The sequence below is a fragment of the Falco peregrinus genome, chromosome 7 (genome assembly GCF_023634155.1).
Source record: "Falco peregrinus isolate bFalPer1 chromosome 7, bFalPer1.pri, whole genome shotgun sequence".
In the NCBI taxonomy this organism is placed as follows: domain Eukaryota; kingdom Metazoa; phylum Chordata; class Aves; order Falconiformes; family Falconidae; genus Falco; species Falco peregrinus.
In genome coordinates, this window is record NC_073727.1 from 28,574,289 (window position 1) to 28,589,232 (window position 14,944).

General features: G+C 38.7%; 1 protein-coding gene across 2 annotated transcripts in view; it reads right to left on the reverse strand.

Annotated features, from left to right (window-relative positions):
- HS3ST5 (heparan sulfate-glucosamine 3-sulfotransferase 5) overlaps positions 1-14,944 on the reverse strand; it is a 195,791-nt gene that overhangs the window by 111,089 nt on the left and 69,758 nt on the right. The gene's annotated exons all lie outside the window — the stretch shown is intronic.

Consider the following 14,944-nt stretch of genomic DNA (forward strand, 5'->3'; position numbering starts at 1 on the left):
GGGACCAGTATTTGTCCCTTACGATAATTCTCTGAGTTTCTAAGGACTTTTAGCTGATTCTGTTGCCATATCTCTCCAGGATGGAGCAGCTGGTAAAATGCTGACATGCCTTCCAGGAAGGAAAACCTGCGTAAAGTTAAGGGGCTTGTCTAAGCAGAGGGTACAGATAGACATCTCTTTTGCTCCACTTCCTGCCTAGAGACAATTTTGGAGTTCTGTGTGTTGGACAACATGATGTAGAAACATCTGAGCTGACTCAAGGAGCAGTACAGCCATGGCCATGCTTGCAGGCTTTCTCAGCAGAACCTATTAGTTTAGGCACAGATGTGCTGCTCTGCCTCAGGTCCTCCAAATTGCTGAAAGTGAAAGCACTGTCTCAAGTCAAGGATATCACCATCATATACAAGTCTGTAACTTTTTCTCGTTCACAGTCTTTCAGCATGGTTTTAGGCACTTTGGGAGTTAAGCCAAACAGAAGAGGAGGCTCTTACCTAAAAGTAACAGGCAGCCTTGCGACCACCTTTCCTATCATGTATCTCCTTTTCTTCCTTTACCTCCCTTCAGGAACACAGACACCAGGCACACTTGTCTCAGTACTCTTGCTACCCAAACACTGGGTGAAATGACATAGAACTTCTTTGAAGGCTAAGTGCTGAAGATTTGCAGATAAGACCTCACAAAATGTGATTAAAACTTATGAGCAGTATGTTTTTAACATGGACGGAAATACATTATTGTACTAGACAAGCTTACTTAGAATAAATTGTTAATTTTCTCAAACCCTTACATTTAATGGATATATTTTTTTTTGCATGCAGCTCTGTATCTCAATAGTATAACTCTTTGCACAAATTGACACCAAATAACTTCCGTTTAAGAAGGCTGAGTTTTATTAGTCATTTCTGTTTGTTTTGTCAAAAAAACACCCTGTAGCCCTAAAAAACAAGGGTTGGTCCCTCTGGACTTTGGTACCAGGTGAAATCTTGCAGGAAATCTTTAATAAGCAGCAGTAGAACAGGCCAAGCAGCCAGGGAGGTGGCTGAACCACTATTTCTGATGCTTTTGACTGCTGTAAACACCTACTGGTAGCTCTCTAGGATAACTGTATTAAGCCTTTGACTAATGAACTACTGACAATAATGAGAGCTTAGACACCTAGTTCATCTGGACACCTAGATGTGAATGCTTAAATTTAGTAGTTTGAATCATGATCTGAATCTTTTCCCAAAGTATTAATATGAATGTCCAAATGTTACATATAGCTTTCAGTCTCAAACATACCTAAACTCTACATTCACCCACAATCACCAACTTTGTGTTAAAAAAAAAATAAATCCTGAGACACTCATCTTTCTCCTTGCTATCTAGTCTTCAGGAAGTACAAATGCATTAAGGTCTATGATATGGGGGGAGCAGGGTCCCAGACTGTAAGGATTTGGAAAGGCAGGACAAACAAACAGGGCTAGACAGACAGGGTGCTCTGGTTTAAGCAAGGGAGACCATTATAAAACACACTTATACCAATTGCATCATAGGTAAGATCATTGCATCATGCTACCGAGTAAAATAACAGATCTACTGTCTTCTACTTGCTTTTCAGTTATGATAGTATAAATGCAGCGCTAACAATGTCAGTGTTTTATATTACACATATTTTTTCAGTAACAATCCATTATTAAAAAATATTAATTCCACGCTAGCAAATCCTTTGCTCTTATCCAGTAACAAACTTACTTTTTTCCTCTATCTGTAACTCAGGGTATTAGATTCCCTAGGAAGCTGGAGCTGCTCTTAGATACTGCCCGCTAAAGCCTACATGACTTGAGAAATAAAATTATCCTTGCTAAGGGAGAACGTCGCATGGTGAAGAGTCGGGCTGTTCCGCTGATGGCTATCCTTGCAGCTTTCATACAGAAAAGCAGACCATTCCGAGAAAAAAGCGATACAATGAGATGCTGGCACTGCATCATATCTCCAGTTGCCTCATCAGGAAGACTGGCTGCCACCTTAAACTGCCGCTACACACACGACCGTACTTTCTCCAGGGAGCACTGGCTGCACCCATGCTCCTCGTCATTTCCTCCTTGCACAGGACATAAATTTTTCCTATCGCTACATAACCCTTTTTGTGTAGCTTTTTCAGGGAAAGTGCTGATCCAGCGGTTCTGCCTGTGGACCCTCTCAAACTCCCAAAACTCAAATGAGGGATGTGTACGTTTCAAAATACTCGAGTCACAGATAAATCTCTTTCTTGACAGATAACGCTGATCTCAAATCTGCACTCTTCTCTGCTGCTGCTCCCATAGACAGCACATGACAAGCTCTGTCACAGTGACTGCAATTCCTGACGAAAACAGCGGGATTGTTATCTGCCCTTCAAAAGTACGCTGCCAGCGGGAGCCTATTTAAGCCTGTGAATCATGCAAGGTCATTCACTCCCATCACACTTTTGTTTTTAAATTTCTCTGGAAAAAAAAAAACCACACCTTTCTTTACTTCTATTATTATTCTCCTAATGTTTCAATTCAGTGATAAAACTTCTCCAGACAAAGGAAGAAATGTGGCAATTTTAATTTTAGTCCATTAACCACACATATTACTTCTACCTTATCAACAAATATCTATTATTTTGCACAGTCATGCGTTAATCTACGTAGCAGCCAACACAGGAGGTTATACAGTCATCTTTGGCACTCTGCAGATATGTGTTTTCCATTATTACTGCACTTGGAAAACTTTTCTCCCCAGGGGTGGGGGGCATCTAATGTGATATTCAGCTTGAATCCTAATGCAGCTAAGCTCCATTAAAACCATGCACATGGACTCAAGGGCAACTGTAAATAATGCAAAAAATAGATCAATACTAATCTTGAATTGTTTATGTGTAATTTTCATGGACATCTTATATTTATGACTCCAGCCACATCCCATGTAGTAGGTTCTGGCTGGCTGCTCCTTCCCAGTCGTGGCAGGGATTTCAGGAGCGTGCAACATCAACGTTGCCCATACAGATGACGTGCGAAATACAGGGAGAATTGCATTATCTCCCTATAAATATATATAAGGATATATAGAGGATATATTCTCTAGAATATATTCTTCTCTAGAGAAGAATAAAGTTAAAGATTGAAAATAAATAATGTACCTTCAGTGTTGCTCACTCTTGTGGGGCTTAACTTTCTGATCCTATTAGGTGGTTTTGTTTTATTTATCCAGCCTTTCAAGTATAAACAGACTAGGAAAACAGCTGTGATTCATTCTAAATCTTAAAAGACACAAACTGTGTTTCTATGTTGTACCTGTTATGTCAGTAGACTGTATTTATGCATGTATATTCTATGCTAGAAAAAATTCAACTATTCACAACTGTTTACCAAAAAAATATTTGAATCCACTTTTGGACCTCAAAAGTACAAGTCCATTAAACATTCAGTTCTTAAAGCATATATTTTTCTTTTAAAGCTAGATTCACATGAACAAACCTCTTTAATAATCTTCTAAAGGTGTTCATTAAGAAATTGTTCTGACCTATGCAGCTTTCTGGACAGTAAAATGTCTTCCTTCTCCTCCCCTCTGCCCCCATTCTGCTTATCTGTTATGATTTTTCTTTTGGTTTTCTTCTCACTAACCCCTTTTTAGGAATACCAACCAAAATGCTGCTTTTTCAAACACCAGCGTAAGTATTGTTTTGAGGAAAACAGTCCCTTTCAGTATATTTTGCTCATTAAAAAGTGGCAGACAGACAGATTGCTGATGAAAATTCTAATAAGTAATATTAAAGCATTAATACCATAAGCTCAGGGTTTTGTACAACATAGCAAACCGTATGCTGCAGAGCTTGGGATCTCTTTCCAGCTGTCAGCTGACACTGTCCCTGGGTTCCTGCTAATTGGCCTCACACCAAGGCAAACAAGTCAGCTAATTCCAGAACAGTGAACTGATTAACTTTGGGTGTATATACATATTTATAAAGAGAGTGTTGCTTTTGTCTCAATAATAAAAGATAGGCTTATTTTTCAATTTAAAAAGTTGTGGACTACAAAATTATTAATGGCATAAAACAATCCCAAGACTAATTCTTTCAGCTAAATGTTTCAAAATTGTATTAACGTCAAAAAGAGAGAACGTATATGTATGTAGAAAATTGGGAACAGGCAGTCATTGTATCATTCCTGTTTACTCATAAAAGCATAACAATTACCTTTACACTGTATTTGATAAAGTACAGACATTTTGTAAAAATTTAACATTTTCCTTATTTTAGTATTGAAAAATTACATTAAAATAAACTAGTTTTATTTTCATTTTTAACCTCTTTAAATTCATATACTTTTATCATAAAGCCATATACTGATAAAATTACATCTTTTTCGATATTTAAAATCATAAAGTACTTAATCTGATTTTCTTTAGTGTAAATATGAACGATCAGGTCAGCAGATGCCACTCTCCACTGCTGCGTACACTTGGCAGTTCCACACTTTCAAACATAATATTTGGAGCGTTCAAGATCCTACTGAGCAGTCAGGAAAGTGGTTCTACTTTATGACCAGAAATTTGTTATTTGGTAAAGAAAGAAAACTAACTAAATAAAAGAGCTGGGAAAGTAAAGCAATGTTGAAAGGCATACTGCAGGGTGCCTGTGTCAGAAGTTGTAGACAGTAAAGACAAATGGTGACCTAAAGCAGCTTCTGATTTTATTTTGTTCCCATGCACGCCTGATTCCCTTACAAACCAGAATGTGCAACTTTGGATAGGTGCACATAAGTTTCATTCATTTATTGAACATGCTGAGAACTGTGGTATATTTTTAATACAACAATATTGAACAACAGAGGCACGAAGAATTCTGAGAGCAGAGGCTGGAACCCCGTATCTGGCTAATAGGAACAGTGTCTTAAATTTTTAACCAGAAATGGGTCTCTTGTAGTTCTTCTTCTAGCCCCACCACTTTTCCGTGTGGCCCAATTACAACAGAGATGTGGAAGATGCTTTCACAAAGCAAGTCCATTAATCTGATGGTGTTTTCCTGGTTGGGGAAGCTGTGATTTTAAACTCCCTGAAGATAGGGATGGCCTTGAGATTTGGTCTCCCACTTCCTAGCCCAAATCAATAGAACACATCTGTGGTTACAAGTGGAATTACTGTGTTGATACTTGGTCAACTATCATAGGATTTTTATCTCTGAGAAAAAAAGATACTATCAGACCCTATTTTCCGCTCAAAGAGGGATTAAAGTGTTTTAATCTATAGTTTTCCAGGTGTTTTATGGTTAGGTTCTCCATGCATTTATTAGTGTGACTTATCAATGGAAAATCAATCAGTTTGACCACAATGAAGTTCAAGTAGCTGAGAAGATTTGGGGCATTATAATTTGTTATTATAGGACTGAAGACCTTATTCTAGGACTACGTCTTCACCACCCCTTTTATAATCTAGAGCAACTCCAAATAACAAACAAAACTTTCTGCACCAAGTCCTTGCTCCTGTGAGCTGCCAACCACCTTTCTTCTAACAGGTTATCTTACTGGTAAAATGATAAGTCTGGCAATTGTTTTTAAGTTTTTTGGGTCACCCCTCCCCCATCTAGTCTTAATTTTATATGAACAGTTCTTTTCCTGGAGATTGTTACCTCCGTTCTGAACACTGTCCAGGCTCATTAAATTATATAGCACAGTGTGCTGCTATGGCTGCAGGCAGGAGCAGAAATCCTAAAAAGATACATATTCAAATATTAAAAGACGATATGCAATATTTTCTGGTTCCTGAATTAGCAAATCAACAGAGCAAAGGCTTGTGCTTATATAAAGTATTTCAGCTTGAGTGTGACAACATTAATTATCCACTGTAACGTGCTGATTTATAATTATGAAATCAGTAATTTAATTGGCATCTAATGCAGTAAAAGCATTCCTGCCAGTGTCATTATCTAAGTGCTGGTGCTTGATGCTTTCAAACTTCGTTAAGCTGTCAAAAAACATTATTCTGTTAAACGCTTATACCTGCAAAACTGATAACTATTTGACAAAAAATGTTTTAAAAAGTGATACTACATGACTGCTGAAGATACTATCTACACATTTCAGACAAACCAGCCAAATTGGTCATCAAGCACAGACCTTGCTGTTGATAGAAATACTGAATATCTATACTCCTTGGGAACAGAGCTGCTACCAAATCACATAAAAATGGTTGATATGTGGATTACTGATTATGTCAATCTGACTATCAGAGCTTCATTCCTGGATGCAACTGCATGTTGGCATCTGTGTGTTTGTAGGTTTGTGATGGGGTCCTATGAGCTACAGGTTAATGTAACACCCACCAAAGGATGAGAGTAGCCACTTCAGTGAAGGAGGGATGAGCAGTATCGGAGCTGGGATCAGATAAGGCAGTTCACTATACTTGAGGTACTGTATGTTAAAGAGCCTGAGGACTAGTTTTATTCCTGCTAGTCCTTTTGCTCCTGAACTAGAGATCATAGCTAGAGCAGCAGCAGTTCTTCAACCTTGTAGACTTGGGTGAAGGGCCTGATCTTCAGAGAGGTAGTCACACAAAGGGAATATATCAGAATAACCTTAACAGGACAGTGATCTGCATGAGTGATGCTCTGTCAAAAGAAGAATCTAACTTAAAAACTGGATACAGCAGGTGGTAGAAGGCAGGGAAGAGAACAAAAAACCCAGTGCTGTAGTCAGTAAATCATCCTACAATGGTTTCTTAGCCCTGCTCTACATGACATATTGTGCCTGTGCAACTATTTCAGTGATGGAAGGGATTCCTTCTACTGAAATTGTTTTACCTCTCCAGCTGCTAATGGGACTGAAGTACTACCACTCTAAGCAGTTCATTAAATCCTGTGGGAATATGCCTGGATAAGCAAGATATAACTGATGATATAACAACATGAGCTGCTGAAATATTTAGGCATAATTTTCAGTTATTGCATACTGGCCTTTTTCAGCTTCCTGGCACAGCTGAAGTGCTGCAACTGCTGAGTGTGGACAAGGCCATTTTCTCAGATCATTTTAGAAGAGTGTCAATTCCTTACAGAATATGTCATTTTGATATAAATAGAAGTATTCTACTGATAGTGCTAAGCTAAAGATAGCTGTAAGTACACAAGAAAAATGTACTATCACCAGGAGCATGGCCTATGAGGATTCCTGGAGGCAGATGTATAACTTCACATTAAAAGTATCATGCTGTCAGATGTGTGTACATGGAGTAGGATTCAACTCGCATTAACTAAAAGTTAAGCAAAAAACTTCAATGGGAATCCCTCTGTAGCCAGTGGAGACAGGCACCTCCCTGGGGTGGTTCATCCCTTCCCAAGGCACTGTTACACAGTCTCTTCGTGTTTTCTATCACCAAGGGCCTCATACCTGCAACTTTCAGTCACAACCTGCCTTTCAGTCGCAGATCACATGTGTCAAAGCCACCACGACAGTGTTTTCCCAGAGCCTTGTGGCAATGTTTTCCCATTGTTATTCTCACATCCTTGCATCTGCAAGCCTCAAAGCTGTTATGGTGTGTTCTTATGGGAAATGACTGCCACCAGTGTGCAAGTCTCCCTTCTTCCATCTTTTCCCTACACTTTGGTTACCCACTGAACCAAATAAAATGCATGCACACAGCTTAACCAGTTGCAGCACCTGCCCCCAAAGTGTGCTTCGTCAGCACTAACAGCACCATGCCCCTAAACAGCGGACAGCTCGAGCAGGTCTTGAAGACATCCATATACTTACTACAAAAGTGTGTGTGTGTGTTGGTAAACCACCTGCTGCTGATGGAAGCAGGGCCTGGGGGTGCTCAGCTGTGGACCTTGTCAATGCTCTCCCCTGATGGCCACCAGGGACAGTTTTCATTTTCCCTTTTCCCCCCTTTCCTTTTCTGTTTTTACCTTTCCCCAGAAGCTACTTCGAGTGGCAATGCATGGCACCAGCTGGGGACCCCACCGGTAAATCTCTATGCATGTGAATCTGCCTGCTTTGTGCCACAACAGGTGATGGATTTTTTTAGACACCTGATTTTCTGACAGTTGGACTTAGGTCAAACAAATCCCACCCTCAGGCAGTGCTGAGATGGAGAGAGCTGGCAGAGGCCCTTTTCTAACATCTGACTTTTAAATATTTAGCTTATGGACACAGTCCTGAAGACTGTAACCAATACACAGTAGCAATAGGATTATAGCCTATGCTGGTAGAATAAGTTAATTGTTCATGCTCAGTCTTTCCAATATTTCCCACAGCTTCTGTTCTGTTTGAGAGCAAGCCTCAGCCTCACAAGCACTTTTAAGTCCTTGGTAACATTAATAGACCATAATCACAGAAGAATCGGAACTGTGAGAAGTGAAGTCTCTAGTTTAGCACTTGTAAATCAAGATTCCTAGGCTTCTTTGATCACTATAAAAGTAATTAACAGCAAAGTGAAAGAAATAAATACAAAAAATGTTATAGAAAAACTAAGCTATTATTTAGACAATTGAAAAAACAGGATATGCAAAAGAATGTGGAATACTTAATTCCATTTCTTTGTGTATTTTCATATCGATTGTCATTACTAAGAAGATTCACAATGGGAAACATCATCCCAATTTTTAATCACTTTAAATACAGATTTGTGAAGTATCACATAATTACCTTTTATTCTCCCTTTTGTACCATAAGAATGATATGAAAAGAGCTATTTTTAAAGTAGCATACTGCAATGCATAATGGCCATGTATTTATAAAACATTAACTGTTAGTAAGACTCCTCAGCATAGTGATTTGTTACCCATTGTCTAATGAAAATTAAGCCAATTCAAAGCAGTCACTGCTGCAAAAGTACCAACTGCAGCACAGGGTACAGATTTTAATGAGAAACAACATCTTTAGATTAGAAAGAAATGTGAAATACAGAAAGTTTCAGATTAAGTGTGCGAAACACAAAAGCCTTCAGTTACAGCATTTTAGAGAGGGGCTGACCCACCTGCCTCCCAAACCAGGAAGACAGTGAGACACAGCAGAGCAAATTAGCAATACACAGACATAGTTATGTAGTTTAAGGACCAGAGCTGATTCATGTCCAGGCGAAGAGAAGCCTGGGGAAAAGCCTAGCCTGGCAGAAGTAGTCTGTTAAAACATTCGCTTACTCATTTTGCTATTAGATGTAATCCATAATTCAGCATTAAGTAGTTTGTTCAGGACAATTCAATACTGAGAGCGCCCATGACTTTTTGTGAGTCTCCTGACATGCTTTCCTTAAAGAACTAGCTTCTAGGAGTTATTTTTGCTTAACTGTTGAGTTATAATTTTTAAGCATATTGCTGGCCTTGATAGCTGTGCTAAAATTTGAAAATATTATCAGAACATGTAAAAAAAGGCAAATAAAACCAAGTGCAAATATTGTTGGCTTGTTTTGACTTATTCTTACATCATGACTTCTGAATAGCAAAGCTTAAGCATGTGCTTATATGATTTGCTAACCTTGAGCTGAAGTTTGGTGTAAACCAGGGAAGTGAATAGGACTCAAGTAGGACTTAAAGACTGAAAACTAAGGACATCCTCAAGGACTTTCTGAAACTGAGACTTGGTCTGCCTTTTGCACAAGCTAATTTAGATTCTACTTATCTAAAATACAACTCAGATACATATTAATTTGTTCAAATTGTTCAAAAGTAATTACTGAATAAGTCAAGAAATGAAATGAAATGTTATAATATAGCACGTGTCCAGAAAATAAAAACATGCTACAAAGCATATAAGGAAAAAGTAGCTTCCATTTATGTTAGAGAAAAGTTATTTCACATAAATAATAAAAGTAGGTTGAAACCAAGGGAAATCCTGTACCATGTTGAACAGCATTAAAACTGACATAACATGAATGATTGTCAAAAACTGATGTGATCTGGCAATGTTAAGAAATATTAACTAGACAAGAGATTTTTTTATAATGTTTTACCATTTTTGACAGTTTATATACCTAGAAAGAAGGCTCATTAATAGTTATAAAGTGCAACCTATTCAATTTTGTTTCATATTCTCTGAGGGACTTCAGCAGCAATGAAAAGATGATTTGGGCTCAAGTAAAGGCTTTTATAATAGCTGTCAACTTAGTCAAACACTGTTTTGAGCAATGTGGACAAGAGGTTTGACAGTATACTTAATTCAATACAAAATTAATAAAAGCAATTCAAAGCAAAAGCTTTTTCTTAAGCAGGGTGGGAAAGAAGGAATCTGCTTTTTCCACACAGTTTTTGTCTGTCTTTTTAAGACTAAACTCCATTCATTTTATCTACAAGTTCCATTTGGATGAATGGCTGCCTCCAGGAATTAGGCTGTGTCTCAGACACCAGTTCCTGAAACGAAAAACAGTCTTTGATACGGAGTCATTCATTGACTCAGGGTTACATGAACACAGCATTTACAAGTTTGTTCTCTTCCATTTACATTTAATAAAATATGGTTGATTGTCACCTCCTCCTTTAGCCAAGTGACACATAGGTTTTGTTTTCTAAAACCACTCCTGTTTCTTTATTCCCCTGTCCCCCATCTTCCCCTCGCTTGCTCCTTTCTATTCTAGAAGAAGAATGACACTTGAGAGGGAAACAGTGGCACCAAAACTCCAGCACTGGGTCTTAAATTAGTTGATGTAATTTTTATTTTACTATTAGGACCAGCATTGCCTTAGTATTTGTGGAAGATAATGAGACACCTATTTGAAAAAAAAACCCTGTGACCCACATAAAAGAGGATTAGAACTATAAAGTCCAAAAATTCTCCCCCAACTGCTCTTTGTGGAACACAGAAGTGTTGGAAGACTATAAAAAAGATAAAATATGATATTAAGCAAAGAACCTTTTGTACTTTAGCAAGAGAGATGATCAAGAAAATGTTGCTTTATTGTCTGAAGCTGCATTTGAACTCCAAAATACAAATACCCAAGAATACACACATTGTAAATATACACACTAGAGCATGAAAAAAAAAATTAAATCCATAAGGCCATGCAGAAAAACCTACTCCTGCTGCCAGCATTAGTGATTTTTCCTTTCTTGCCCAAGGGCTGACTGCTAACACTGCACACCACCAGTAGCTTCCATTGATATAGTGAAAGAAGAAGCTATTACCAGACCCAAAACTTATTTTGCCCTATTCAGAGGTGTGTTTGTATCCACAAGATAACATTCTTCAGATTAAATGTTTTCTGATAACTTTTAAAATATAGTAATATTCCAAAATACTATAATCTGGACACCAACAACCCTCGAAAGGAAAACAAACGTAATCATGTCACTTTAATAACCACACAAAAAAATGTATACACAAAACCTCAGCCACTGAAGAGGTAAAGAAAAAAAAAAAAAGAGTCAAAGCAGTGAGAGCTGCAAGAATGTGAACAGAGTGCCTCACATCAAATGTATATTTGTGTCATGTTGTCCTGCTCCACTCAGGTATCTGGACTAAGACCACCTACAGCTCTGGAACAGAGATGCAGCTGAGTTGGTACAGCAGGATGCCGAGGGCAGCTGGCCCCATGTCTCTGTGTCACACAGGTGCAGCTGTACCACCCCTAGGACACAGCCCTGCACAGAGCTATACAGACATCTCAGCTCACCATTTTTTGCTGAAAAGGAAGGTCAGTCTCCACTTTCACATGCAGCTTTTTCTTTCCATTTGTGTCTATTCCAAACATTTAATCCAAATTTTCTGGTGTTTAAGCCTGTGCTTTTTGGATGACTAAGTAGGACTGCCTAAAATCTAGAGTCATTTGGACCAGTAGCTCTCCCCTTTTGTGGTGAGGACACATGCTAAACCACTGACAAGACCTTTTGCAGTTCCATTTTCCCCCAGTTTCATTCCAGGAGGCCAGAAAAGGGAAGTCATATCACAAGTCACTGCAGCAACTCAGATTTACCACATCACAAGAAGCCATAAAAGCATTCCTTCAGAAAATGTAGAATTGCATGCAGATATCTGCCAACATTGCTTATTTCCACTCAGCAAAGTGGCCTTTCTTACCCTAAAGAGGGTATCCTGAAACTGCAGCAAAGTTGCCAGACGGTTCTGAGGAAAGATTGCATAGTCAGGGTCTCCAAACTGAGTCTTGTCCCAGGGTTAATTACTAAACACAGCTTATATCGGCATTCAAGTAAGAAAAAAGTGCTGTCAACATCACCTGTCTCAGAGAGAGAGAATTTTTAGGCAATGTGCTCTAATGGGGTCTGGTTGACATGCATCTCTTCAGTTACATAATGACAGCCTTTAGTTATCTGACTCACATCCTACCTCTCAGCGTTAGGTACGAATCAAAGCCATCTCTGGTCAGAACACATTATCCTTTGCCACTGAAACACCATCTGATGGAACTAGAATTATATAAACTCTCAGAGCTTACATTTTAGGCAGTAACATGTTTTCCCTCAGTGGCAAAAAAATAGTCTTGAAAAGTTGAAAGCAGAATTAATTATGAATTTACTTGTTCATGTAGAATAATCTATCTTTAAAATAGCTCAGCATTGAAATTGCCTCAAACGCAGAAACATCTGCTGTAGAGCACAAGCACATACACCCTGGCTAAAAACAGAAACCTGAGATTTTACTGTTGATCAGCTCTGCCTTTGCTTTACTTAACACCGATGCCTGCCTGCATTACAAACACTATAGAAGTTTAGTGATTACTCTGAGTGGCATCTAAAATACAATATACTGATAGGATGAATATGTGGATGCAGAAAACTAATCTCAAAATGTGTTTACATAAACTGACAGTCCTAAGAAACCTGCCTCTTCAGCACAAAAATCTCATACATAGATCTCAGAAGGATTGTATTCAAGAAACAGATGGAAGTTTGCATATTTTTCAAAATAAAAAGTGAAGCAATAGGAAATAGCCTGCAGAGCGCCAGACAATCCAGATAGTTCACCAGTAGCTTACTATGGGAGTAGGAGGGCAGGGAGGGAAAAAAACACAACAGGGTGCAAAATTTGATGTCAACACAACATACTTTAGTATTTGACATTGAGATTGCTTATTTTTCTTTACCAGGAGGAGGGAAAGTTCATTGTGATAGGGCAAGAGACACCAGCTGTGCAACTGAATACTGCTTGCAGTAATGACTAATCAGTTAAAAGGAGCCTGCAACTGGGAGTGAGTTTGTTACACAGCCTCTTGCCTTGAAATGGAATCTAGGCTTACTTTGAGACTGTAGAACTTCAGCAGTCTTTCACACCAGTTTGAAAACACATAGGAACTTGTAAATGTATAAATATGTGCCATCTATGGCCAATTCCTTGCTACCTGGAGGTCAGCTGGTGACTGTGGGTCCCAAGAAGCTGTGCACCTTTGGCTATGTACAGCTCTAAGCCAGTAGCTCCTGGCTGTTTTCATCATAAATGGAGCAATAGGAACATGTTCTCCTTGTGGAGGAGGCCTCTGCTTTTCATGGTCACATGGGGCAAAGTCAGTGTCACTAGGCAAATGCTTGTGTGTTGGACAGACTCACTGGAAATGCATTGCTGTACGCCGTTATAACCTCCTGCAAGAACATACCTATTGGAAGCCTATTAGTGCTTTCAGGACACGTGCACAGACTTGTTATAGTCAGGTCCTGATCTTCTGGGATAACAGAGGGCACCAAACGATGCAAAAAATGGATACCACAGAGCATATGTAATTGTAAGGATATACAATTAAAAAGTTGGAAGAGAAAACAACACAGTACTGACTGCAGACCACTGATATCCTAAATGATCTGGAAATGGCAGCTCGCTTTGGAAGCATTACAATACAGAGCATCACCTCACCCATGGCTCAGTTAACTTACACGCCAGATAACTTCCCTATTTAAAAGCAAATTTATTGACTTTAAATAATTGACTTACAATCAGGGTAACATGTCTTTCCTGATAGCTGTAAAGAATTGCAGCTACCCTTCTCTCTCACTGTACATAATGAAGGAAAGAAAAGAAGAGGAAAAACACTTTTATATACCTGAATAAGTCCCATTTTGCCTCTGATAACAAACAGGAAAATCTATATACAAGATTAGTCTTTTTGTGATGTGCACCTGAGAAGCAGACAGCAGAATTTTTTAGCATAATAACTCACTGTTAGATTACCATTTCCCATGCACCTGTGACAGGGACAAGAAGAGATATTTGTGCTTTCTAAATAGCTGCAAACTTAGAAAAAGCCCTTCTAGAAATGTGGAAAGCCAAGGTTCCAGAAGGACACAGTAGAACAGAACTTGTACGGAACATTTTTAACTACTGAATTAGGTCTGGCTGTGTTAACCACTGAGTCTATTAAATCAGACCAGGTGACCATCAGTATAGTCCTACCCCATCACTGGTTAAGTATAAGCAGCCTGGATGTCTCTAGCTCTTCAGTCCCGACAAAAGCTCCACTACCTTTCAAAGGAAATGAGTGTCGTACGTGCTAGTGAAAAGGAGTAGAGAATGGTCATATTTAGCAGTAGTTTTACACAATCCATTGCCTGATGAATTGGAAATCAAGTGCAATTCAAGTGCAACTATTTGGGATTCAGAAAACTAAGTCCTAAGAAAAATCACACATAAAGGATTCAAACAGCAATCAAATCATAGGCTGTGGTACTGCAACCATAATGGAATCTTATTTATTGGCAAAACAAACAACATAGGGGAAACTCAAAAGCTACAATAACTGATAAAATGCTAAGGAAAATGTCAGAATAGGAACAAAGGAGGAACTTAATTGCAGCTTTACAATACTATTTGCAATGCTATTGCACCATAGTTATGATGATGATAACTTAAATATTGTCTGGAAGATGCAGAGATACAGTCACTGGCTTTTTTTTCAGTTCTTTCTTTTTTTATGGGATTTTTTTTATTGCATCTTCTGGACAAAGAAAGAGGAAAGCCCCATCCGAGGAGTTCCCCTGTGACACAGCTCAAGTGCTTTCTCCAAGTCCCAC